This window comes from Diceros bicornis (genome assembly GCF_020826845.1).
Source record: "Diceros bicornis minor isolate mBicDic1 chromosome 21 unlocalized genomic scaffold, mDicBic1.mat.cur SUPER_21_unloc_1, whole genome shotgun sequence".
In the NCBI taxonomy this organism is placed as follows: domain Eukaryota; kingdom Metazoa; phylum Chordata; class Mammalia; order Perissodactyla; family Rhinocerotidae; genus Diceros; species Diceros bicornis.
The window spans coordinates 525,415-549,995 of NW_026690885.1; the positions used below are offsets into that span (position 1 = coordinate 525,415).

The 24,581-nt window shown below is 40.4% G+C and overlaps 1 protein-coding gene across 1 annotated transcript in view; it reads left to right on the plus strand.

The window, feature by feature from the left end:
• The window catches only part of LOC131401865 (ral guanine nucleotide dissociation stimulator-like), a 57,682-nt gene extending 39,886 nt beyond the window's left edge, over window positions 1–17,796 (plus strand). Inside the window, exon 10 of the transcript XR_009218056.1 lies at window positions 17,747–17,796. The gene's annotated coding sequence lies outside the window, so the exon portion shown is untranslated. The remainder of the gene's footprint in view (window positions 1–17,746) is intronic.
• Window positions 17,797–24,581: the final 6,785 nt, after the last annotated feature.

Below are 24,581 nucleotides of genomic sequence, written 5' to 3' on the forward strand. Positions count from 1 at the left end.
AGCAAAAAGATATTGACTATCCTTTTCCATGGGAATGCTAAAGAAGACACTGCATAAATCAATGACTGAGCAATAGCAGCTGTTAGTTGGAATGGTTGAGAGCAAAGTGTGTGGGTTAGGATCCACAGGATGTCGGGGAATCACGACATTATTTATAGCTCTCAGATCTTGAACAAATCTCCCGCCTTTCCCATTCGGCTTTTTTACGGGCAAGATAAGTATATTACAGGGACTAGCACAAGGAAATATAAGTCTCTTCTCAAGAAATTCCTGAATGATAAGCCTCATCCCATTTAATGCTTCTAGTTTAAGTGGATATTGCCGAATATGAGGTAGAGGTTTAGAGTTGTCAACAGTCACCTTAATAGGAGTGGCTGATTTAATTTTCCCAATATCTGAAGAGGATGATGACCATAATTATCTAGACACTTGTAATAACAGGTCATCAGTTTTCTCTTCTTCTATTTGAGTCATTGATTTCACAGTCATCAACCTTTCAGCAATTACATTCTGGTCAGCATCCCGATTTTCTGAATCCAGAAGCATTTTGCCCTTTTGTGAAAAGGCAATATGGGCGTTGTATGCTTCTAAAAGATCTCGTCCAATCAAATGAATTGGAGCACATTTAACCAGAAGAAATACATTTTTTCCTGTGATGGTTCTTAATTGAAAAATGATTGGTTCTGATTTAAAAACCTGCATTGGAAAATTCGAAACACTTACCATTTGAACTGTCTGTTTACTCCGAGGGAGAGGACAATGAATAAGGGTAGGGCTGAGGACAGATAAGGTAGCCCCGGTATCTACTAGGGCCTTTAAAGTTTCCCCTCTAATAGTTATCTCAATTTTCCCTAAGGCATTTGTGAGGAGGAGGGGAAATGCCCTCTGGTAATCCTCTGAGCAGCCTAATTCCTGTTTATTGCTGTCACGCCCTAAGTCCCATTTGAGTTTCCGGCAGTGTCGTTTGAAATGACCAGGCTTTTTGCAATAGTAACAGACAAGGTCATTTCGTTTCTGGTTAGATTTGAAAAGGTTTGCTTTTGTTGGGGGCACTAAGCTGTTGTAGCTGTATACTCATAAGCTTAGTGGCCTTTTTGTTTTCTGTAATGTTTTAGAGAGTTTATCTGTAATAGTGACAAGAGCACTAGTGTGCCTTAAAGTGCAATCCAGTTCATGTCTCTTAACTAACTTTGCTAATTCCTCATCTAATCCTTCTAAAAAAATTGAATTGAAAATTGAATCATTCTGGTGATCCTCAAAACTTTCAGGAGCCATCCCAGAGTGCTGTTTGAAGGTTTTCTCAAGCCTTTCAAAATAATCAAAGATAGATTCCTCGGGTCTATGCTTACATTACTGGAATTTAGCACCATCTATCTTCCTGGAAAAAATTACTGGAATGGCTTTGTGTAAGTTTTGAGCGATATCCCTACACTCCTTAAGGCCATGAGGCTCATGCTTATGGAAATCCTCCAGGGGGTCTCCAATCTGCCTCTTTTATCCATTCATTTGTTTTGTTCTCAGACACCAGCAAATGCACAAGCTGATATAAATCTGAACATCCTGGTGCATATGTTCTAACAATTAAGTCAAATTCTCGAGCAAACCCTAAAGGATCTTGCAAAGGGTCTGGGAAGCCCTTTGTCAAATTCTTAAGTTCAGTTCTAGTCCAGAGAGTATACACAAGAGCAGGCTCACCTCTCCCAGTAACAGGTTTCTCCTTAAAGGGAGCCACTATAACTTTAGGTCTTTCAGTATCTGCCCCTGAGTGTTACTCCTTGTTTTCTCTAGGGGTGGAGGAGGAGGGAAAGGTGCAGGAGGAGGAGGAGATGAGCTCTGAGGTGCCGAAAGCGGTGGCGGTGGAGGAGGTAGAGGAGGTGAGGGGGGTGGACAGCTTCTGACTTCTTATCTCTCTTTAATTCAGAAAGAGTCTCTGTCAATTTACAGTTAGTCTCCTGTAAAGAAGTCATTTTACTATTATTACGCTTTGAAGCCTCTAAATGCCAAGCACATAAGCTTCTCTTTCTTTTGTTTTGGTTTTATTGCCGGCTTTTTCAACCTATGCACGCAAATACAGTAGTTTTCAGAAGTCAAACTTTCCCCATTTTGGCCATTTACGACCTAAGTCATCCTTGGTTAATCTCTCCCATTTAGTTAAATATTTGCAAGCATTGTTGCAGTATGCATTATACATGAAACCCGCTGCAGTCCCATGGGGGGTTGTCCTTCCGGGAGCCAGCTGGCTTTTGAAGCACGGCTTCCCATTTTCTTTTAGTTCTGTTTGTTTGTTTTTTATAAAGTCTGAACAACTTCTAGGAACTGTGTAGTGGGTCACAAGTGTGCTGCTTTGAGTGTTACTCCCCAAAGGAATGTCAGAATCACTCTCTTATGTGTCTCAGTTTCTCCCGCCGGCAGTCTTAAGACCACTGTCAGGGTTGGGAGTGTGGGTGACCAACCCTCAGGTGCATGTCCCCGGCTGAAGCTATAATTAATTAAGGTGAATGATAGTGGAACGCCCTATAGGACCACTACACGTTGTGAGGTTCACCTCTGACACTCCCACTGAGGTTTTTCAGTCACACAAATAATGCCTTTTTGGTCGGAAGGAACAATGTCCCTTTTCTTCAGAGCTGAACAAGTTCAGACTCTCATTTCTCTATCAAGCAGATTTGTTCAGACCTTATAAACATAATTATTTCCAATTTTAAATCCAAATTAAAAGGACAACCAACCCAGTTTACTCCAAGTTTCCCCTAAGCTCCCCTGGCCTAGGAAATTCCCCCTAGGTTTTTCTCTACCTAGGAAATGTACCAGTACCTTTCAAAGCCTTTAGTCTTAAGACCTTGAAACAGTTCAAATAAACTCTTGGACCATCAACTTAAAATCAGGAGGTCCAGGTTTCAGGAGAACTCACCAAGTTGACCTGAGGAATGCAGTGATCCGGATGGGGCTCAAAGGGCCCCTGCGGTACCAAGAACCGGTTCAGTGTAGATTCCAGGTGGTCTCCAGTGGGTTTCTCTGAAATCCTGCCACAACTATGCCATAAAGGTCGACACAAATAATCCATAACCAATCTATAAATCAAAACTGGAGTGAGCTTATTATGAGCCAATCTATGAGGACCATATAGCCCAGGAGAGTCCTTTCACGAAGAAATGGAGCACTCCAAAGTAGTGGGGTGTACAGAGTGGTTATATACCATCAAAGAGCATGTACCACATGTGATTGCAATGTCCCTTTTACAATAGCCACGACATTGACCTGTCGGCACCTTGATTGACGGACACAGTGGGTATCAGGTCTGCTGTCTCCATGGGCGTGGCTGTTGTCTTGAGTTGGGTTGTCACAGGATGAGCGCAGCAATCAAATCCTAGCCTAGGGAGAAATGCTTATCCTTAAGGAAATGTTATTGTGGGGGAAGTTGCATTTACATCTTAAGGGCATTGCTTTTGTTTTTGGGACATGTTAATTGCTTAAAGCGGATATACAATGGATGAACAGAGGCTACAGGCCCCTTTTGGAACAAAAAAAAACTAGGTCAGGCCCAATTAGTTTTACACCAAATGGCTTCCTCATATGCTCCAATGTATCCTACTGCTTGCCATTTATTTATCAAGAAGAAGGATAGTCTCAGCTTTAAGGAGCTCACTGTCTATGAGACATGACTAAAACAACAGTTATGGAAAAGTAGGTAAGTACAGGGTCCCAGAGTGGGTATATCAAATGGGGTCTCTAGATGGAGACCTCTCAGGAAAAGTCTCCAAGAGAAAGAAATATTTAACATGAGTTTAGATTAAGAAATAGGAATTAAGTTGATTAAAAAAGGGGATAGGAGGACAGAAGAAACAGATATAAAAAGACAGATATAAAGGATTCTAAATCTTTCAGAAAATGGGTGGTATTTTTAAGGCTGGAACAAAGCAAACATGTAGGACAGAGTGTGTTATGCGGGTAAAGATGAGGACAACAAGGGAAAGCCTGCGTGTCCAGCTCAGGAGTCTGAATGCTCTCTAGGCTGCTCTGAATAGTCATTGGAGGAGTCTAAGCAGATATCAGATTTAAGCAAATTTGGATTCTAGAAGGTAAGTCTGGAGGCATGGTGGAGGAAAGATTAGAAGAAATTAAAACTGGAAGTAAATGGAACTGTTGGGAGACTAGGCAGCAATCCAGATAAGATAATCCTTGGCTCAGAAATGGGGTCTGCAGGTGGAGGAGGCCAGGAGGTGGGAAGCAGTGCTGGGCTCCTGGAGGAGGAAACTGAGCTGCCTCTAGTCACGGGAAGACTGTGCATGTCATGGCCTCCCCACCCCCATGCACAAATGCCATGTTCTTTTCTACGTCTGTACCTTTCCTCTCTTCCCCCTTCTGAAATCCTCACTCTTTCTTCCCTCCACCTGCCCAAAAGTGATTCATTTGAGGACCTGATCTAGTCCATCTCTCCTAAGAAGCTGTCTTTAATTACAATTTCTCCATAGCATTGCCAATGTTTTTTAGGTTCTGTAATGTAACATACACTAAATACCTTGGCAGAATCAAATTACATCTTGCAAACCATGTCATGTATGTGGAGGAGCTTGGAACCTTATAATTCTTTGTATTTCCTTCAATACCTACCACAAATACCTTGCACATATAGGTGAATGGATGTCCAGTAAAGTTCAGTAAAGAAGAAGCACCGCTTTATAAGCTAAGAACTTTTATAAACTCAGTTATTCCTTTAGATCATCTGCTTAAACCATTTGTTTTTCTCCACAGGTCAACAGTGTTGCCCAGCACAAGTGAATTTTACACCTTCTCAAACTCAATAGAGCAAAGATAGAAATTCATTCCCCCTGCAAACCTTACTGCCTCAGAGAAGCAAAAACAACGTGTGACATCTAATTCTTTCTTTACATTCTCATCTCAAATTGCAACTGGTTTCCAGATGCTAACTTGTTTTCATTGTTAAAACAGACAGAAAAAAATTTCCCATTATTTCTTTGTTTCTTTCTCTTTTTTTGTGAGGAAGATCAGCCCTGAGCTAACTTCCAATGTCAATCCTCCACTTTTTGCTGAGGAAGATTAACCCTAGGCTGACAACTGTGCCCATCTTCCTCTACTTTATATGGGATGCTGCCACAACATGGCTTGAACAAGCGGTGTGTAAGTGGGCACCCGGGATCCAAACCTAGGAACCTGAGACCACCGCAGTGGAGTGCGCGTACTTAACCGCTGCACCACGGGGCTGGCCCTTCGCTTTATTTCCACTTTCCAGAATAATCCTTAATATATTATGGTAAACTCCTTTGCAAAATGTCACTGATTTTCAATGTCAGTGCCTCCGCAAGGTTATCCTTGCATTGTCTCCCCTCCCAACCGCCTCTCATTTTGCCCTTACCCAGTCTCATGGGGTCAAAGTGTTTACTGAACACTAAGAATGAGCAGAGTCTGAGGGAGACTTCAAGGATGACAAAGCCATGTTTTCTGACCACAATCATCTCTCTCTTTCTCTCCTTTAGCCTCTGTTTTTCTTACTCTGGTTTCTACTTTAGTTGTTTACTTGTCTTGTGAATTGTTATTTTGTGGTTTATAATTACCATGTAAATTCATGTTACTGTTTGACTTAGAGTTTAAAAATAACTTACATTAAACAATGTTTTTTCCCAGCCCTTTGATGTGTCTAATACATTCCAATGTAATTCAAGTGGCTTTTTGTATTTACCTCTCCATCATTATTCCTTCAGAATTATGTTCACCCCACACTTTTGATCTGACCAACGCTGCTTTACTCTTTAAACTTTTCTATGCCAAGACTCACATGAGGAATCCCTCGAACACCATCAGCTAGGTGACCCCACATTCCTCACATCTGTTGCCTTGATTTGTTCCTAAACAAACATGTTTCTGAATCTAATAATAAATTGTACCAAGTGGTCACTGTATAAAAGGCAGTATCACAGATATCTTAAAGAGAAGAAATGGAAAAGAATATTCAATTCCTCAGATAAGTTTGCAATCAAATGAGGCTGAGGGGACCTGGGGGCACTGATCAGAGCAGGATCCTAAGGGAAGAGTTTTAAGTCAATTTCAAATGAGGCTAAAACTGGAATGAGATAGTATTTTAACAGTTATCTGAAATCATAAGCATTTTTCTGACCTTTGAGAATTTACTTGCTTATAAACTATACAACATGTGGAATAAGAGAGTGTTGATATTGTTTAATTTCTTTTTATTTTTCAGCACTTTGTAATAGATGTGGCTATTCACAATTAATAAATATCATAATGTGGAGAGACCCAACTTTCAGCTGCCTGATATTATCAATTCTTACACAAAGCTAGAGTTTTATAATTTTATTTATTTATTTTTACCTCCAAAGCCCCAGTAGATAGTTGTATGTCATGCTGCACATCCTTCCACTTGCTGTACGTGGGACGCAGCCTCAGCATGGCTCGAGAATCAATGCGTCAGTGTGCACCCAGGATCCGAACCCGGGTCGCCAGCAGCGGAGCGCAAGCACTTAACCTCTAAGCCACGGGGCAGGCTCCCCAAAGCTAAAGTTTTAAAGGTCAAAATTCATTTTAGTTACCTTTCATCTAGTCCATTTATATCAGAAAGTTGTTGAGTTTTAGGAAAATACTCCAAAACACAAATTTTATACGTAATTTCAAAAACAAAAAATGACTTAAAAACTGAGTGGTAACCATATGTTAATCTACCATATATTAATCTTCAACATGGGAGCAAAGATTTTTAGAGAATATAATTGATATTTGCCAATTTGTATATTGTAGAATGCTAGAGAATTTACAGTTTTAATAGTATTTCAAATGCCAGAGAATAATAAACAGAATGGTTTCAGTTTTATGAAATGGTTTTTTAGACATAGCAGATTTTCAGAGCATATTTCTTGAAAATAAAACAATGAGTTAGTGAGGTTTAAGCAATGTGGTTTTATTTTAAACTTGCTCATTCCATGGGAGCATCAATAAAAGCCCTCCAGGAGTGGCTGACACTCTTTCCTTCCGCCTGAGCACCAGCTGTATTTTCTTTAAGCATCAGACTCTCAGGCAACACCATAGCCCTCAACTCCGTTTAGTTGAGAAAAGGTTTTATGAGTCCTGTGTTTTTTCTAGGGGTATGGAGTTCCCAGACTTATTAAGTACAGGGAGAGAGTAAGAGTCAGAACACATTCAATAAACTCCGGTGTGCTCAGGTGAGAGGACAGGTGCCTGAACTCACATCTGAAGAAGAACTTGGAGGATGTTTTCTGACTCTGTTTCCTGCCTCTGACAAAGCAGTCCTGGACATCCCCATTACGTCCACCCAATAACACAGGCAGCCTTGATGGACCAGAAGTCCTCCTATGTCCATCATTTGTACAGAGCAAACTGGCTTAAGGCCTCTCGTTTCCTGCTGCAGTGGTAATTTACAGAGATACAGCACTGCCATCTAGCGACTAAGAAGAGAACAGCAAGGTGCTTTACATGAAAAGTGAGATTCTGAGTTTTTAAAAAAACAGTGAAGCACTAAAGTTGGTAAAGTTGACACAAAGTTGACACGTTGTGGCATACGAAAGTTATAGTAAACCTGAAAAATGTGTATGTGAATTAATCAGTTCTCTATGTCTTTAAAACATGTCTTGACATCTGACTCATAAATAGTACAGTTTAAATATAATTGAATAACTTTGGAAATAAACTTCTCATCTCATCTCATCCAATGCTGTTGGCAGGAGCCGGTATTAAATAGCCAGATGGTGAGTACCCATGGTGAAGCACTATTTTTATCACAGTGGAGAGAATATGAGGCATAAACCCAACAGACTGATGTTCAGATCTTCCCTCTTACCCTTGATCAATTTTGTAAACATGGTTTTCTTTATCGGTTAAATATGAATTATAACAGTTACTTTAAAGGATTACTGTAAGAATTGCATAAGGTAATACAGTAAAGGAACCGGTGCACAGTAGATTGATAGTTAATTCTCCTTCGCTTTCTTCTATGAAACATACACACTTCATCTAAGAAGAGAACCCGTGTATAAAATAAACTTATGACAAAGAGTCAATGGCTCCTGAAGTAAGGGACATCATTGTTGAGTGCTTAACCTCAACTGACTCCAAATACTGTTAACTGTCAGTTAATTTTATATGTTTTCTGTCTTCCAGACACTTCACTGGCTACAAGGAAAGGAGAAGGTATGAAATTTAAATTGATCTATTTCACCCTTGAATGGCCAAGCTGTAACATCAGGTGTTTTAAATCACCTAGTTCTCCAGGTATTCGGCTTATTACTATATATTTTACCAGGGTTCACAGCCCGAGACAAATAGAAAATTATTATAATTTTACACACATGAATATATATCTTGACTATTACAGCTGGAATCTTAATATATAGAGCAATTTTGTACATGTTTTTTCCTTATCGATAGTACAGAATACTTTTGTCCAGGTTTACTTTGGCATTATTATATATAATGAAGAATTCAGCAATATATGCCTTGGAGATAAGGATTTAGAAAAATCTATCATACTATTGGAGTCGTGCCTCAAAAAAAAAAAAAACTGCTATAAAATTGAGAGGATATTTTGAAGGCATTAGGATATTTTTCTCAATTATTTCCAACTTTATTTCCTTTTACCTATTTTTAATCTTTCTCCATCTTTTTCACTATTGGCTAATCATCTCGTAGTAATTAAATCACCCTCAGCTGAGTCGAGCATGCCTCTTCAAGTGCCCCAGTCTGATATTGGTCTCAGCTCTGACAAAAAGAAGCTGGAAAACCAGTTTTATGGCACTATTCATAAGAATGTCTTTACTCTTACAATAATAGCTATATTTTTGAAAGGTACCAGTGGATTACAAAATGAACTACTCGACCAATGTGGTATCCTCATTTTCCCTCCAGAGGAAGAGAGCACAACTTTCATGTGTAATGCAGGGCTGCTGCTTTATTGTTTTTTCCTTTCAAGACATTTTATTACTTGTAAAACTTAATAGGGTGAATAGTAATAGATGAGTAACAATATAAACGTACAAACAGCAAAAAGATACTATTTTAGTGTCATAATTTTATATACTGTAACAAACAGTAATACTTTCATAATGTAATATCTTGATTGATCATAAAGTTTTTTCTGGCTCATTTTTATGCTAAATCATTTATTAGATTACCAAATTTATACTTTTATGATCTTTATTTTCAATCAGTATAATTGAAGGGACACCAATTGTTCTTGGTAAGTGAAAGGTCACAAAAATTTTTTGATAATTTGTAAGTTTGAGAAGGATCTTTCTGCTTTTAAAAAGAGAAGTCATTTAATATTTCAAAAAGTTCTCAAAAATCATCAAATTCTTTAATTTCACAGAGAGGAATACTACGTTCCAGAGAGCCTAAGTACGTTGTCACACACTAACCAGAAACAGACCTGGGCCTAGAACTTAGGTCTGAGTCGCCTGACTTCTACTGGAAAACACTCAAGAGAGCACACTCTCTTCTTACTAGTAATTTCTAATACTAAGTTATTTTCAAAAGCACAGTTAGGAGAAAGTGTAAATAAATAAAACAGATGATTTTATATAAAAAAGTAGCAATTGCTACCCACAATTTCTATTCCATATGAGTGTTTCCTTTCTTGCAGGTTTCTTTTTTTTAATAGCAAGTCCATTTTGGTAACAAGAAAAAAGACATAATATTTTGCTTCTTTAGTAACAGCAAAAAAAGCTTCTGTGGAAATTAAAAAGACACTAACTAGTGTTTCATCTACTAAAGCAACTTAAGAATATTATTTGATTTTAGAAAAGCTCTGAGAGATTTTTTTAAAAATCATATCCATGTGACTATTAGTCCAGCCAGGCAGATCTCCACATGACATCTCCTAAAGTGTCCAGTTTTCTGCTGGATCCAGCTGTTGTCAGGCCCAATGCTCTGGTTGGGTAGAGAATGATGCAGCTTCTGAAAAGCATGTGCTCAGTTCCACTTCAAGGCTGATTTTCTCTGCAAAGTCTAAGTGGAGGAAAACATCCCCTTCCACCTGACTGGATTCCCCTGCAGGCCTAGAGAAACAAGGTGGCCTAGCCACCTGGGCAGACAGGAAGATAAATGAGAGTCTGTCACAATTTTATGACAAATAAGAGAGAAAAGGATTCGACATCCTAACAAGATCTTCTTACCGGTTGAACAGCATCTGAACATTTTTTTTCAGAGTTTCCAAAATAGCACATTGAGATACTAGGTTGGAAAGGAAGAAGATAGTCAATATATTAAAAAATAAATTTTCTCATTTCCTCAATCAGAAAACCAAACTAAACAAAATATATCTTTAACCATAAGTACCTAAAACATCCAGTTTATCTTCCCGTTATAATTCTGTGTTATGAGAACATGACTGCTTTTCAATATATTTAATATGTACAGTGACTAACACTCATACCATTAATGACTTTTGAAATTAGAATAGCCCTATGCCCTTATTGACAGACATCAATCATAATTAATTTTCTCAATTGCTAGTTTCTGTTTTGTGCCAGAAAGTACCTGCTAAGACATTCAGTTTTTATACTATTCACTTTGTGTAAGTCTGTACAATGATGGGCGACAACTCAGCCATCTTGAAGCACGGGCTCTCAAATGCTATATCTCACTATTGGCAAATCACCTTCTGGTTTGAATGAGAGACAATCAGCCCTGTCACAGTAGACACTCGGGAAAAAGGGATCTTGCTCCTTTTGTCTGTCCTTTGGGAGTCTGTGAGACTGCAAATTCTTCATACTGGAAAACTTAAGAGATAACCAAGTCCAGGAATCCTTTTAAAGCTAGGGGACACTTTCTTCTAAGTGAAGCTTGCATCAAAGTTTGTAAACATAAGAAAAAAACCAAAGAGTCTTGGGGGCCAGCCCGGTGGCACAAGTGGTTAAGTGCACGCGCTCCGCTTCGGGGGCCCAGGGTTCACTGGTTCGCATCCTGGGAGCATGCCAACGCACCGCTTGTCAAGCCATGCTGTGACGACATCCTATATAAAGTGGAGGAAGATGGGCATGGATGTTAGCCCAGTGCCAGTCTTCCTCAGCAAAAAGAGGAGGAGTGGCAGATGTTAGCTCAGGGCAGACCTTCTTCACAAAAACAAACAAACAAAAAAAAAAAACAAGAGCCTTCAGGAATCCCCAGTGATCCATTGATGGGAGTCTGAAAACCACTCATCTTTTCCGTCCTCCACGTTTTACAGATGAGACATAACACAAGCAGTTGGTGGCAACCTGAAGACTAGAGTTTGTCTCCTGACTGTCACATCAGTCCCACGCCTGACTGTTGTGCATAGCAGATGCCTGACAAGATACAGCAGAAACTCCTTGGAATAATTTAGACATTCCCAATTTAGCAGCATTTTAGTTGATGTAAGTGACAAGGCTATAGAAAAACAAAAGGTATTTACTACTTAAATTGTATAACGTATAGTTAAATGACATTGAAAGTTTTCATTTCACTTACAGCACAGTTTTGATGGGCCCAGGGGCCCTCTTTAATCTGCTCACCCTCCCTGGAGTCTCAAAACTTCTCTGTCTTTCCCCTCTTGCTCACTGTGTTCCAGCCACACTGGCTTCTTGCTGCCCAACAACATCCGAGTCACAGTTCCTCCACAGCATCTCTGCAGCACTGGGATATCTGCATGTCCTCCTGCTCTGTCCTTTCCCTCTGGGCCTTGCTTCAGCCTCCCTGGGCTCTCTAATTAAAGTAGCAACCTACTCGCTCTCTAGCTCTCCCCATTGCCTGTGACTTACCTTCTTCTTGACACAGGTCATCACACAATAGACTATGTAATTCACTTGTCTGCCTACTTATCCATTATCTCTCTTACCCAACAAAAACAAACTCTGTGAAGACAGAGATTTTGTAGAAATTTTTTTCCTTAGTGTATCCCAAGCCTGGCATACAGTAGGTGTTTAAATATTTGTTGAGTAATTGTAAAAGGGAAGGAAAGGAGTGATCAGAAGAATGATCACACCAAGGAAGTAGGTGCCACCATGAAGAGTGTGTATCCTGGGAAGGGTAAGAGGGAGGAAAGATTTTATGTCAGGCAACACGGATACCACTGTGCCTTTACTATTTCCTGCACATCAGCTTGTCGACGTAAATAATCCATAATCAATCTATAAATCAAAATTGTTGGGCGTTTATTAAGAGCCAACTTTTGAGGACGACAGTCTGTGGTCTTCCTTCCCTAAGGAAAGAAGGGCACCAAAGAAGTGGGGTGTACAGAGCGGTTATATACCGTCAAAGAGCATGTATCACATGTGATTGCATTGTCCTTTTTACAATAGCCACGAGATCAGCCCTACCAGAACAGCTATTGATGGACACAGCGGGGGAGCAGATCTGCTGTCTCGATGGGCGTGGCTGGTGTCAGATCTGTTGTCTGGAGCTGGGTGGTCACAGGATGATTGCAGCAATCAAATCCTAGCCTAGGGAGAAATGCTTATCCTTAAGGAAATGCCAATGAGGGGGAAGTTACAGTCTTATCTTAAGGGCATTTACTCTTCTCTTTGGGACATGGCAAAGCAGATACACAATGCAGGCGACAAGCCATTTTGGAAAAACAAATTCAGGCTGAATTAGCTTTACCCCAAATGGCTTCTTCAAATTATTTTCATTTTTTTTCCCCCAAAGCCCCGCTAGAGAGTTGTATGTCATAGCTTCACATCCTTCTAGTTGCTGTATGTGGGACGAGGCTTCAGCATGGCTGGAGAAGCGGTTCATCAGTGCGTGCCCGGTATCCAAACCCAGGCCACCAGTAGCGGAGCGCATGTACTTAACTGCTAAGCCATGGGGCCGGCCCAAATTTGCTTCTTCATAACTTCCAATATATCCTATTGCTTGCCATTTATTTATCAAGCTCAGTATGTCTTTCAAACAGAAATCATTGAGAATAGCATGAAGTAGTCACTTACCAACAGATTTCACGGTGGCAACAGAATATTAACAAGTGGCCTTCAAATATAACCATTCTCCCAAATACTGTATTTCTCTGACTTAATCAAAAAGGGATTCTTCTCTCTTATACTGACAAATCTCCACTCTGAACTTAGGACTAGAGGTAGCCAATTTTGAATAAAGACTTTTAACATCAAAGCCAGCCAATAGTTCTTGTTAAAGCAAATCCAAACTTGGGAACACTTTTGTTTTCAGTCACCTCCAAATCCTCTCAAACTCAAGATAATGTCTTGGCTTTGTGCAGATAGAGCAAAGGTTCTCTTCCTCTTTTTCTATTCAGATAGTGCAGGGAAGAGCCCAAAGTGTCTCCTGGTGGTACCCTAACAGTTCTTTACATTAGAAATGCATGCAGTGTTCCTAGCTTCTTTTCCATAGGCCGAGACCTGCTGATCTGCCCAGAGGAGCAAACTTGTGGGCTCCAACAGTAAATAAGACTGTGTGCAGTTTACCACAACAATGAACTACAAAGATGTATCAGGAAATATTTTGAACACCCACACCTAAGCTCCCAGTTTCCCTCTGTCTAATTCCATGGCTACCTGAAGTGAATTCCTTCTCCATCCCCATCCCTTTCGTGATAGTTTTTATTTCTTTGAATCAGTATGTTATAACATCTAAGAGAAATTTCTCAAAATACTCTCTTCAAAATAGCTAGCTGAAGTATAGGAGTTGTAGAGGGTCATGATTTTAAGATGAAAGTGATGTACAGAGTAACTGTACATCAAAATAAAACTGTACTACATCAAACTGTACTATAAAATAAAAAAAAATGAATGAGAACAATAAGAGACAGAGGAAAAAATGCTAAGGAGAAGGACTATAATAGAGAGTAAAAGTCAGAAAGAGAGAAAAAAGATGAAAGAACGTGTAGGAAAGAGAAAGAGTCAGGAGTAACATGAGAAATAGCAGAAAGTGGCACGAGCAGAGGGAAGACACCATGCTCAGAGCGAATGACAGGTCAACTGGCTTCTGAGCAGGGCTCAGTTCTATAGTCACTGGACTACATTTGAGAACTCCACTCAGTTCTAACATCCTGAGATTGACCAGGCTTCATACAAACTCGGACGGCACTGGTTACCAGTGCTCTCCTCTCCCAGCACCTGCTGGAACTTTGGGAACTGCCTCTCTCAGCTCTGGCACTGACGGAGTCCCCACTAAATATTCATCAACTGGGATGGTTGTTTTAAAAGAGTAACCCAGAGAGAGCTCTCTCAAGGATACATTTAAACCTGCCAACTCCTTCACTCATCCTTCTGAAGAATTAAGAAACTAATCTTTTTTTTTTTTTTTTTTTAATTACTGTGAAGCAAAGTAGGAGAAAACTTTCCTGGCAAAACTTTAAATGTTCCATCTTTTTTGAAGTTACATCACAAAAATTCTGAGCATAATCTAAAATTCTGGGCTGCCCACAGTTGCAAATGTGTTTCAGAAATGATCTTTTTATCATCACAAAGTAAGTCTATGTCTTATAAAACAAAATAAACTTGGATGAGTTTTATCTTGTAGAGAGAGGTCAGCAAGAAAAAGACTAGGATGTGCCTCTCTGCTATGAAGGAAAATAAATAAAATCACACCAAAATACACAAAATATGCCTCTAATACTGAATGAACTGGCCTCTAAAGAATTTTACATTTTAAGTAAAAATGCACTTATATAAAATTATACATTAGTTTGACTAAAATCTAGTCAACTTAAGAGAGGAAGAATTCATTATATTTCATTTAAATAACATGACTTATGATTAGCTGCATAATAAATGGTTGATATTTTAATTCTGGTATACTATGTCCTTCCAAAAATGAAGGTGGGCTTAAACCTGTCATTTTCCTAAAAGGGGCCAACCGTGTGGTTTGCTTATTTGATTATTTAATAGTATGGATCTGTTCCTCATTGCCAATGAAGGATGTCTACACACAGCCTTTAGCTTGCATATGTAAGGGGAAATGCAGGCTGAGTTTACAAAAAGAAAAATTCAAAATAGGGCATTATCTTTAGGAGATGTGGTCAATGTGTTCAAGAATATTTTCTCCCTTGGTCAAGTGACTAGCTGAGAGAGAATGCTGTCAACCTCTTCCTTGGTCCCTTATAGAATGTGTGCACTACCTCAATTGAACATGTCCTAAAGTGTTTGAACTAAACTTGGGAATGAGTTGATGATACTGTATTTGCATTACATCACACAGAATCTCCTTCATTAGGCACCATTCAAAACAATTTTTTGCGATATTAGAGGCCAGAAAACTTTTGCTTCTCTGAGAGACTGCTGCTTTTCATCTCATGGACATGAGATGATCGAGAATTCTTCCCATTTCTCTTTCTACTTTAAACCTGAGAGATACATTTCCGACTACCTTTAAATACTGCAGGTCCTTCTGAAACACATTTCAGTGCGCTGGCTTAATTCAGCTTCATTGCACTGTTCAGTCCTAAATTCCTTTCAGTTTGATCTATTTCCCTTTGTAATCCTTTTGTATTCCTAGATATTTAAAAGCTTCTCAAATCTATATTGTAGGAAAGTTGGGTTACAATTCTTTCAGCCAGCATGTAAACCCAATTTTTAGGGTTTCTACACAAAACGTTTCTGCCATGTTTCTACCAGCTCTCCTTTCATATATTTTTCTCCAGGACTTCCTGTGACAAAATTGCCTTTCTAAAAGCCAGTCTTCTGTTCACTCTCTTGGCTAGTCACATTTCCATAGAAAGATACGCGACTGGATTTTCAAAAGATGCAACAAGAATGATCAAGTCCCGATTCACACCTAGACAGCCTGCTCCTGTTCTCCATGAATTTTAAAACTCAAGTTAATTATCTCTTTGATTTTGCCTCAATCTCTTGAGTAATCTTGGCAATGAGCCCCTAAACTGCAACACAGCCTGCTTCAGCAGACACAAAACTCTCTCTCAAATGCTTGCATTCATGTGCTGACTATGTATTGTATTTATTTAGATCTTATTGAACAAAAGATCTTCATTGATTCACTCAAATACTTAAGTATATACTATGTGCCCAATGGTCTTGAAATGTTGGGGGTCCACAAGGAAGACAGATATGTGTAAACAGATAAATTAGACTACAGAGATAATATGAATGAAAGAGATATGAATAAACTGCCGTCAGACTCCAGGGAAAGAACCACCATGGGTTGACCTACAACTAAGATATATAGCTATGTACTGGGGATTTGAGGAAAAAAATAACCATCATGGGGGGTGGACAGGCTTTGTACCATCTAAGGAAAGGAAAAGGAAGGGAGAGAAGATAAAGAGAAAATGAGATAAATGGAAAGGTTTTCTTCTTCTTCATGCTTTTTGCCACCAGATTTTGGAGCACATTGCTTGCTGATGTCCTTTCTAGCCAGTCTTATCCTTCAGCCGGCTTCTAGAGACTTCAACAATTCAATTGTAACAAGCTGGGCTCCTCCCTGCAGAAAATGCCAACTATGTAGGGAGCCAGGAGGGAAGCAAAAGATTCACAGGAATCTGCAGCCCTTCTGCAGCTCACTGGTGGGGAGGGTCACTGAGGCTTCACCTTGGCCTCTGTCTCCAAGTTCACATAAAGGAGAGTCGGTTCCTTTCTTGACATATGAACATGGAGAGAAACCTGTTTCACAGAAGGGGTTATGGAAAAATTAAAGTGAGATCCATGAAAAAGGCAGAGGAAGTAGCACCATGAATCTGAAGTAACTGGACATGTGAATTAGTAACCAGTATAAAGAAGAGCTGAAGACAAAGGAAAGGCAAAAAACAAGTTCTCAATTTCCTAAAATGGAAATGCAAGTCTTTCTTCTTCAAAAAGAAAAAAGTCATTGAACCCTTTCCTTTAAAATAAAATTGAAAGGGGCCACATGTTGCAAATAATGCTTTTAACCATGATGTCACTACCCAATAATGTGTAGCAATCAGTTGTTAAGTTCATTGCAAATACTTCATTCCTTAACAATTATGTTATCAAAGTTTGCAATTGATATATATGCACTTTAGAAAATAGTAGACTGTGTGCAAATTCGTCATTATATTATTGACAATGTCACTCTTAGAACTGTAATCTTGACTAGGAGAGAGCAGGTGGCATGACCCTAGATTACTAGAGTCACAGCAAGAAAAGTTAAGAAAGTGCCATCAGGACATTTGGACAAAAGAATGTTATATGGCTTTTGGGTTTATAACAGATCAATTGGAGAAAAACAAGTCACTACATTAAATTATTTTCTACTTACCTCCATCACCCTCTCCAAGAACACATATTTTAAAATGAGACAAGTTATTATATTAAAAATTACTGGCTCTGGCATTTTGAAAACTATGTCCAATAATGAAGCAAAAACTGGTTTATAAACATCCTGGTATCAATTCCAACTACCATCTTTTACCAAACTAAAACTCTTATTATCACTAATTCACTTGCAATCTAGTGCTCCTCCAATATACAAAATCAACAACTTAAAATGTGTCATAATTTTTTAAAATTTCCCTAAAATTTTAGAGGATAATAGGAATATATGTCTTGGACAAGTTGAGAATGATGGAGACACTAGGAAAGGAAAAGATGAAAATATTACCCTAATCAATGATGTCAAACACAAGTTATGAACAACTGTTAAAAGAATTCTCTATGAAATTGATCAATGCTACTGTCTCTATACCTGGCTATTTCCTATCAGTAATTAGATACATAAACAAATAGAATAGTCTATCTAACGGGATCAATTCTTTTACTTGTGTGCTTTCCCTTTTAAAACTACATATGCTTTTATGTGTTTGCTCTATGTTTAGGTGGTGTCACATTAGAACACCCTCATCTCTGAAGATCTTTGCGTTAAGGAACACTACCTTGGCCCTTGATCAACTGTACTCTGTGTTATGGTAAACTCAGAGCCCTACATGCATCAATGTTTTCTACATGCTCTTTCCCGTGCATTGTTCATGTCAGGGAGTATAGTCCACCAAGTGAACACTAAGCAGTGTTTCAAAAGCATCAGATATTAAAAGGAGGACATGCAGGTTTGGGTGTGGGCCCCCAGTCAGTGCCTCAGTGCAAAGAAGAAGAGGTAAATGCATCCCTCCAGAGACTGGGATAAAAACAGGAGGTTATGAGCAGGAGGCTCCCTCTGCAGGCCTTTAAGCAGGGACCTGGAATAAAAGTGCTGTCACCGTGGATCATGGTTGGTTTTACAGGAAACTCACGAAGAAGATAAGGACATGAAATAATGATAATTATAATAACAGCAACAAACACTTCTACTGAACCAAGGACTGCACTTTGAATGTAAATTCTGTGCTTGAACATACATTAACTCACAGGACCCTGAAAATATCCCGACGTAGTAAATGTTGATGTTTTAACCATTTTATAGATGAAGAGACTGGGTACAGTGGATAGAATACTCACCCAGGTTAAGAAGCTGATATATGGCTCAGCCCAAGCTCAGTGCTCTTATGTTATGCTCTTTGACTACAACTCCAAGTTAAGTCTCTAATGACTATCTCCAATCACAGGTGCCAACCCCATCCTCCTCCATCGATGGAGGTAGGCTTGGGCAGGGCATGGACCAGGGTGTGGGAGGCCGGCTGATCTCAGGTCTGGCACACAGGTTGCCAGGCTGCTTCCTCTTCTGTCGAGGCCTAGCACTCGCCCCAGAAAACTTGGCTGCGGGCCTCAAGTCTCTTTCGTGCGGAACTTCTCCCTCTGAAAGTGGCCTGTCCCAGGAGACTGGGCCGGCTGGCCGGCCAAACACCTCTGGACAAAGTAGGCGAACTGAGCTGGCCTTCCCGTCGCCCTCTGCGTGGCTCCTCTGCACTCAGGCAGAAGGCCTCACTCGTGCCCTCCATCATGCTTTTCTCCCCAGAGCCATGGCCTGGGCTACTGTTAGTCTTACATTAGTGTTATGTTTGGTTTCCGGTTAATGTCAGTTTTAGGGCTAGGTTTAGTTTTCGAGGTAGTGTTAGGTTTATGTTTAGGTATATGTTTAGGGTTAAGGTTAGGTTTATGGTTCTGGTTAGGGATAGTGTTATGATTCATGTTAATGGTATGGTTGAGTTTAGGTTCGGGTTGGGGTTAGGGTTAAGGTTGATTGCCAGGTTCGGGTTAGATTTCAGGTTAGGGTTAGGGTTCAGTTAGCGTAGGGTTATGATCAAGTTAGTGTTAGGGTTAGCGTTTCTGTTACTGTTGGGGTTAGGGTTAGGTTTAGCATTCGGTTTATCGTTCTGGGTAGGGTTAGGGTTTGGGTTTGGTACATGTTTGTTTTACGTGTACAGTTAGGGTTTGAGTTTAGGGTCAGGCTTATGGTTAGGATCAGTGGTCAGGTTCAGTTTAGTGTTGGGGTTAGTGTTTGGGTTCGAGTTAGCATTAGGGTTAGGGTTAGGTTCAGTGTTTGTGTTAGTTTTCGGGTTAGTGTCAGGGTTAGAGCTTGGTTTCGGTATTGGTTTAGGCTTAGAGTTAGGGTTGGGTTAGTCTTCAGGTTAGTGTTAGGGTTCAGGTTCGAGTTAGGGTTCTTGTTAGGGTTAAGATTCAGGTTAGGGTTCGGGTTAGGGTTAGGCTGAGGTTTAGGGTTAATATTCGGATTAGTGTTATGATTAAGTTTTGGGTTCGAAAAAGGCTTAGCTTTCGCGTTAGGTTTCTTGTTAGGGTTAGGGTTAGGGTAGGACTAGGGTTAGGCTTAGGGTTAGGGTTGGGTTCGGGTTATGGTTAAGGTTAGGTTTAGGTTTAGGTTTTGGTTTCGAATTAGGGTTATGGTTAGTGTTAGGGTTCGATTTAGGGCTAGGGTTAGGGTTAGCCTTGGTTTTGGATTAGGGTTAGGGTTAGATTTAGGGTTAGAAATATGTTTAGGGCTCAGGTTAAGGTTAGGGTTAGCAATAGGGTTAGGGTTAGGGAAATGTTTAGTTTTAGTGTTAAGTCTAGTGTTCGAATGAGGGTTAGTGTTAGGATTCAGGTTCGGGATCGGGTTAGGGTTAGGGTTAGACTCGAGCTAAGATTATGGTTATGTTTAGGGTTACAGTTAGTGCTAGGATTTCTGATAGGGTTAGGGTTAATGTTCATGCTAAGTTTAGGGTTAGGTTTAAGGTCAGGATTGTTTTCGGGTTATGGTTACAGCTAGGGTTCAAGTTCAATTTCCGGTTAGGGTTACGGTTATGTTTTGCTTATTGGGACGGTTAGGATTAGGGTTACTGTTAGGGTTATGTTAAGGTTTAGGGTGATGTTAGTGTTTGTATTAGGATTAGGGTTAGGGTTTGGGTTCTCATTGGGGTTAGTGTTAGTGTCGGATTAGGCTTTGAGTTTGTGTTAGTTTTAGGGTGAGGGTTAAGTTTAGGGTAAGAGTCAGGGTTTGGGTTGGGGTTCGGGTTAGGGTTAGGGTTCGGGTTAGCTTTAGGCTTAGGGTTGGGGTTAGTTTTGGATAAGGGATAGGGCTGGGTTCAGGTTGGGTTTGGGTTCGAGTTAGGGTTAGGTTTAGCATTTGGGTTCGGATTCGGGTTATTTTTCGTGTTCAAGTTAGCATTATGGTTAGGGTCAGGGTTTAGGTTAAGTTTATCGTTAGGGTTAGGTTTTGGCTTAGGGTTATGGTTAGAGTTAGTGTTAGGGTTAGGATTAGAGTTAGGTTAAGGTTAGGGTTGGGTTCGGGTTAGGTTTACTATTAGGGTTCATGTTAGGTTTAGGGTTATGTTTAGTCTTAGAGTTAGTGTTCAGATTAGGGTTAGGGTTAGATTTCAGGTTCGTGTTAGGGTTAGGATTAGCAGTAGGTTTCGGGTTAGGGTTAGGACTAGGGTTCGGGTTAGGTTTGGGTTCGGGTTAGGGTTAGGGTTAGAGTTCGGGTGAAGATTAGGGTGAGAGTTAGTGTTAGGTTTGGGATTACGATTCGGATTAGGGTTAGGGCACTGTTTCAGGCTCAAGATGGGATTGAAGTTAGTGTTAGGGTCGGGTTAAGGTACGGCTAAGGTTCGGTGTACAGTTAGGTTTAGGGTTAGTGTTAGGCTTAGAGTTTGGGTTTTGGTTATGGTTATGGTTAACGTTAAATTTTGTGTTAGGCTTAGGCTTAGAGATATTATTGGGTTGAGTTAGGTTTAGGGTTAGGGTTAGTGTTAGAATTAGTGTTCAGATTATGATTAGAATTAGGTTTCAGGTTAGGGTTAGGATTAGCGGTAGGGTTCATGTTAGGTTTATGGCTAGGTTTCAAGTTAGGGTTGGTTTCGAGTTAGGGTTAGGGTTAGGGTTCAGTTGAGCGTTAGGGTTAGGGTCGGGATTATGTTTAGGATTAGGTTTAGGATTCGGGTTAGGGTTAGGGTTAGGGTTAGGGCTAGGCTTAGGGTTCAGTTTAGGGTTAAGGTTAGGGTGCAGCTTAGTGTTAGAGCTAGTGTTCTGGTTAGCATTAGGCTTAGGGTCCGGGTTAGGGTTCCGGTACGGGTTATGCTTAACGTTAGGTTTCATATTAGGGTAAAGTCGAGGGTTAGAATTAAGGTTAGGGTTAGGGTTAAGATTGTGTTGGGTTAGCGTTAGCATTAGGGTTAGGGTTAGGTTTAGGGTTCGGGTTAGGTTTAAAGTTAGAATTTGGGTTCTGCTTTGGGTTAGGGTTACTGTTAGTGATTGGGTTATGGTTAGGCTCTGGGTTAGGGCTAGGTTTATGGTTATGGTTGGGTTGGGTTTAGGTTAGGGTTAGGGTTCAGGTTATGGTTATAGTTAGGATTAGTATGAGGTTTCAGGCTAGTGTTAGGGTTGGGTTAGGCTTATGTTTGGGTTCCAGTTAGGTTTAAGTTTTGTGTTCGTGTTAGGATTCGTTTATGGTTAGTGTTAGGATGAGGGTTAGGGTTAGGGTTCAGTTTACAGTTACGTTTAGGTTTCAGATTAGTGTTAGAGTTCGGGTTGGTGTTAGGGCTAGGGTTATGGGTCTGTTAGTGTTAGGGTTAGGGTACGGGCGCCTGTTTTATTTAGGGTTAGGGTTAGTGTTAGGGTTTAGGGTTAGTGTTTAGTTTAGGGTTAGGATTAGACTTAGTGTTCGGTTAGAGTTAGGGTTCCTGATAGGGTCCTTGATTGGGTTAGTGTTAGAGTTCGGGTTCGGGTTAGGATTAGTTTCGGGTTATGGTTTGTGTTAGGGTTTGAGTTAGTGTTATGTTTTGTGCGCTAGGTTAGTTTTAAGCTTAGGTTAAATTTAGGGTCAGGGTTAGGTTTAGGGTTCGAGTTTGAGTTTGAGTTAGGTTTTAGGTTAGGGTTACGGTACGGGTTCAGGTTATGTTTCAGGTTAGGGTTTGGTTTGAGTTCAAGTTAGGGATTGGTTTAGGGGTCGGGTTAGGTTTAGGAGTATTGTTGAGGTGTGTATTCGAGTTAGGTTAAGGTTAAGTTGAGGATAGGTTATTGTTGGGGTTTGGGTTCTGGGTAGGCTTAAAGTTAGCATTAGTTTTAGGTTTAGGGTTCATGTTAGTGCTAGTGGTAGGGTTAGGGTTATGGTTAGTGTTAGGGTTCGGGTTAGGATTGCGGTAGTGTTAACGTTAGGGCTTGGATCAGTGTTAGGATTAGGTTTAGGGTTAGAATTAGCATTTGGGTTCGGCTTCGCATTCTACTTATGTTTAGGGTTAAGATTAGGGTTAAATTTAAGGTTCAGGTTATGCTTAGTGTTAGCTTTCTGGAAAGGATTCTGGTTAGGGTAACTGTTAGAGTTAGGCTTCAGGTTAGGCTAATGTCAGGGCTGGGGTTAGGGTTAGGGTTCAGATTAGAGTTAAGGTTCACATTAAAATTAGGGTTCGGGTTCGGTTTAGGGTTAAAGTTATGGTTACAGTAACGGTTATTGCTAGGGTTCTGGTTAGGGTTCAACTTAGGCTTAATGTTAGGGTTCGTATTAGGATTCAGTTTATGGTTAGTGTTAGGTTTGGGGTTAGGGTTAGGGCTAAGGTTACTGTTAGGGTTAGGGTTAGGGCAAGTGTGAGGGTTTGATTTCGGATTAGGGTTATGGTTAAGTGTAGGATTAGAGTTAGTGTTCAGATTAGGTTTATGGTTCCAGTTCGGTTTCGGGATTTGGGTTGGGGTTAGGGTAGGTTTAGGCTTTGGGTTAGGGTTAGGGTTAGGGTTCGTGTTAGGATTAGGGTTAACATTAGGCTTAGCTTTACGGTTCAGGTTCAGGTTCAGGTTAGGTTTAGCATTAGTTTGGGGTTATGCTTTCGGTTACGGTTACAATTTGGTTCGGGTTAGGATTTGGTTTAGAGTTAGGCTTAGGGATAGGGTTCGTGTTAGGGTTAGGGCTAGTGCTCGGGTTAGTCGTTGCTTGTGTTAAGGCTAAGGTTTGGTTTAGGTTTACGGTTAGTTTTAGGGTTAGGGTAAGAGTTCGGGTTAGGGTGAGGTTAGGGTTAGGGTTCGGGTTAGGGTTAGTATTTGGGTTCGGGTTTGATTTAAGGTTAGAGTTCAGGTTAGGGTTAGGCTTAGGGTTCAGGTTAGAGTTAGGGCTCGTGTTCGGGTCAGAGATACAGTTCTTGTTATGGTTTGGGTTAGGGTTAGGGTGCGGGTTAGTATTAGGGTTAGGCTTTGGGTTAGGGTAAGGGATAGGTTTAGTTTTATGGTCAGGGTTAGGGCCATTGCTAGTGTTAGTGTTAAGGTTAGGGTTAGGTCTACAGCTTGGTGAAAGTTTATGGTTCGTTCTAGAGCCAGGGTTAGGGTCAGGTTTAGGACTGTTTTAGGGTTAGGTCCAGGGCAAGGAGTAGGCTTGGTGTTCCAGTTAGGATTAGGATTATTGTTGGTTAGGACTAAGGTAAGGGTTAGGGTTAATGTAAGGGTTAGGGCCATAGCTAGGGTTAATGCTAAGGTTCGGGTTATGTCTAAGGCTTGGTCAAGCATTAAGGTTTGGGCTAGGGCTAGTGTTAGCATCAGGTCTAGGACTAGGTGAAGGTTAGGGTCAAAGTTAATCTTAGGGTTAGGGTGAGGGTTACCGTTGGGGTTAGGGTTACTGTTGCTTAGGGCTAGTGTTAGAGTTAGGGCTAGGGCTGGGTTATGTTCAGGGCTAGGGCTAGGATTAGTGTTATGGTTACTCTTAGAGTTAGGGGAGGTGGTTTGAGATTCAGTTAAGGTTAGGTTTAGCCATAGGGGTAGGATTAGGAATAGGGCTACTGTTTGTGTTAGGACTGGTTTAGGGCTACAGCAAGGGCTAGTGTTAGGGTTAAGGTTGCATTACATGTAGGGTTAGGGTGAAGGTTAGGGGTGGGAGTAGTGTTAGGCGTAGTGTTATGGCAAGATTATCATTAGGGCTGGGCTTAGGGCTATGTTTAGTTATTACATTTAGTGTTAGGTTTCCTTTTAGGTTTATAAGTAGATTTATTTTTATGGTTAGGGATGGGGTTGGTTTTGAGGTTAGGGCTAGGGGTATGATTAGGGTTAAGTCTGACGTTAGTGTTGGGTGTGCCTTAGGGTTGGGACAATGGAAAGTGTAGGAGTAGGCGTAGGGTTTTGGTTTGGGTTAGCGTTAAGGTTATGCTAGTGTTAGGGTTACTGTTAGGGCTAGTGCTAGGACTAGGTTTAAAGTTAGGGTTAGAGTTACAGTGGGTTAGGGTTACCATTACAGTGAGTTTTAGGGGTAGGCATATGATTAGGGTTAGGGCTAGGGCTAGTTTTAGGGTTTGGAATAGGTTTATCGTTAGA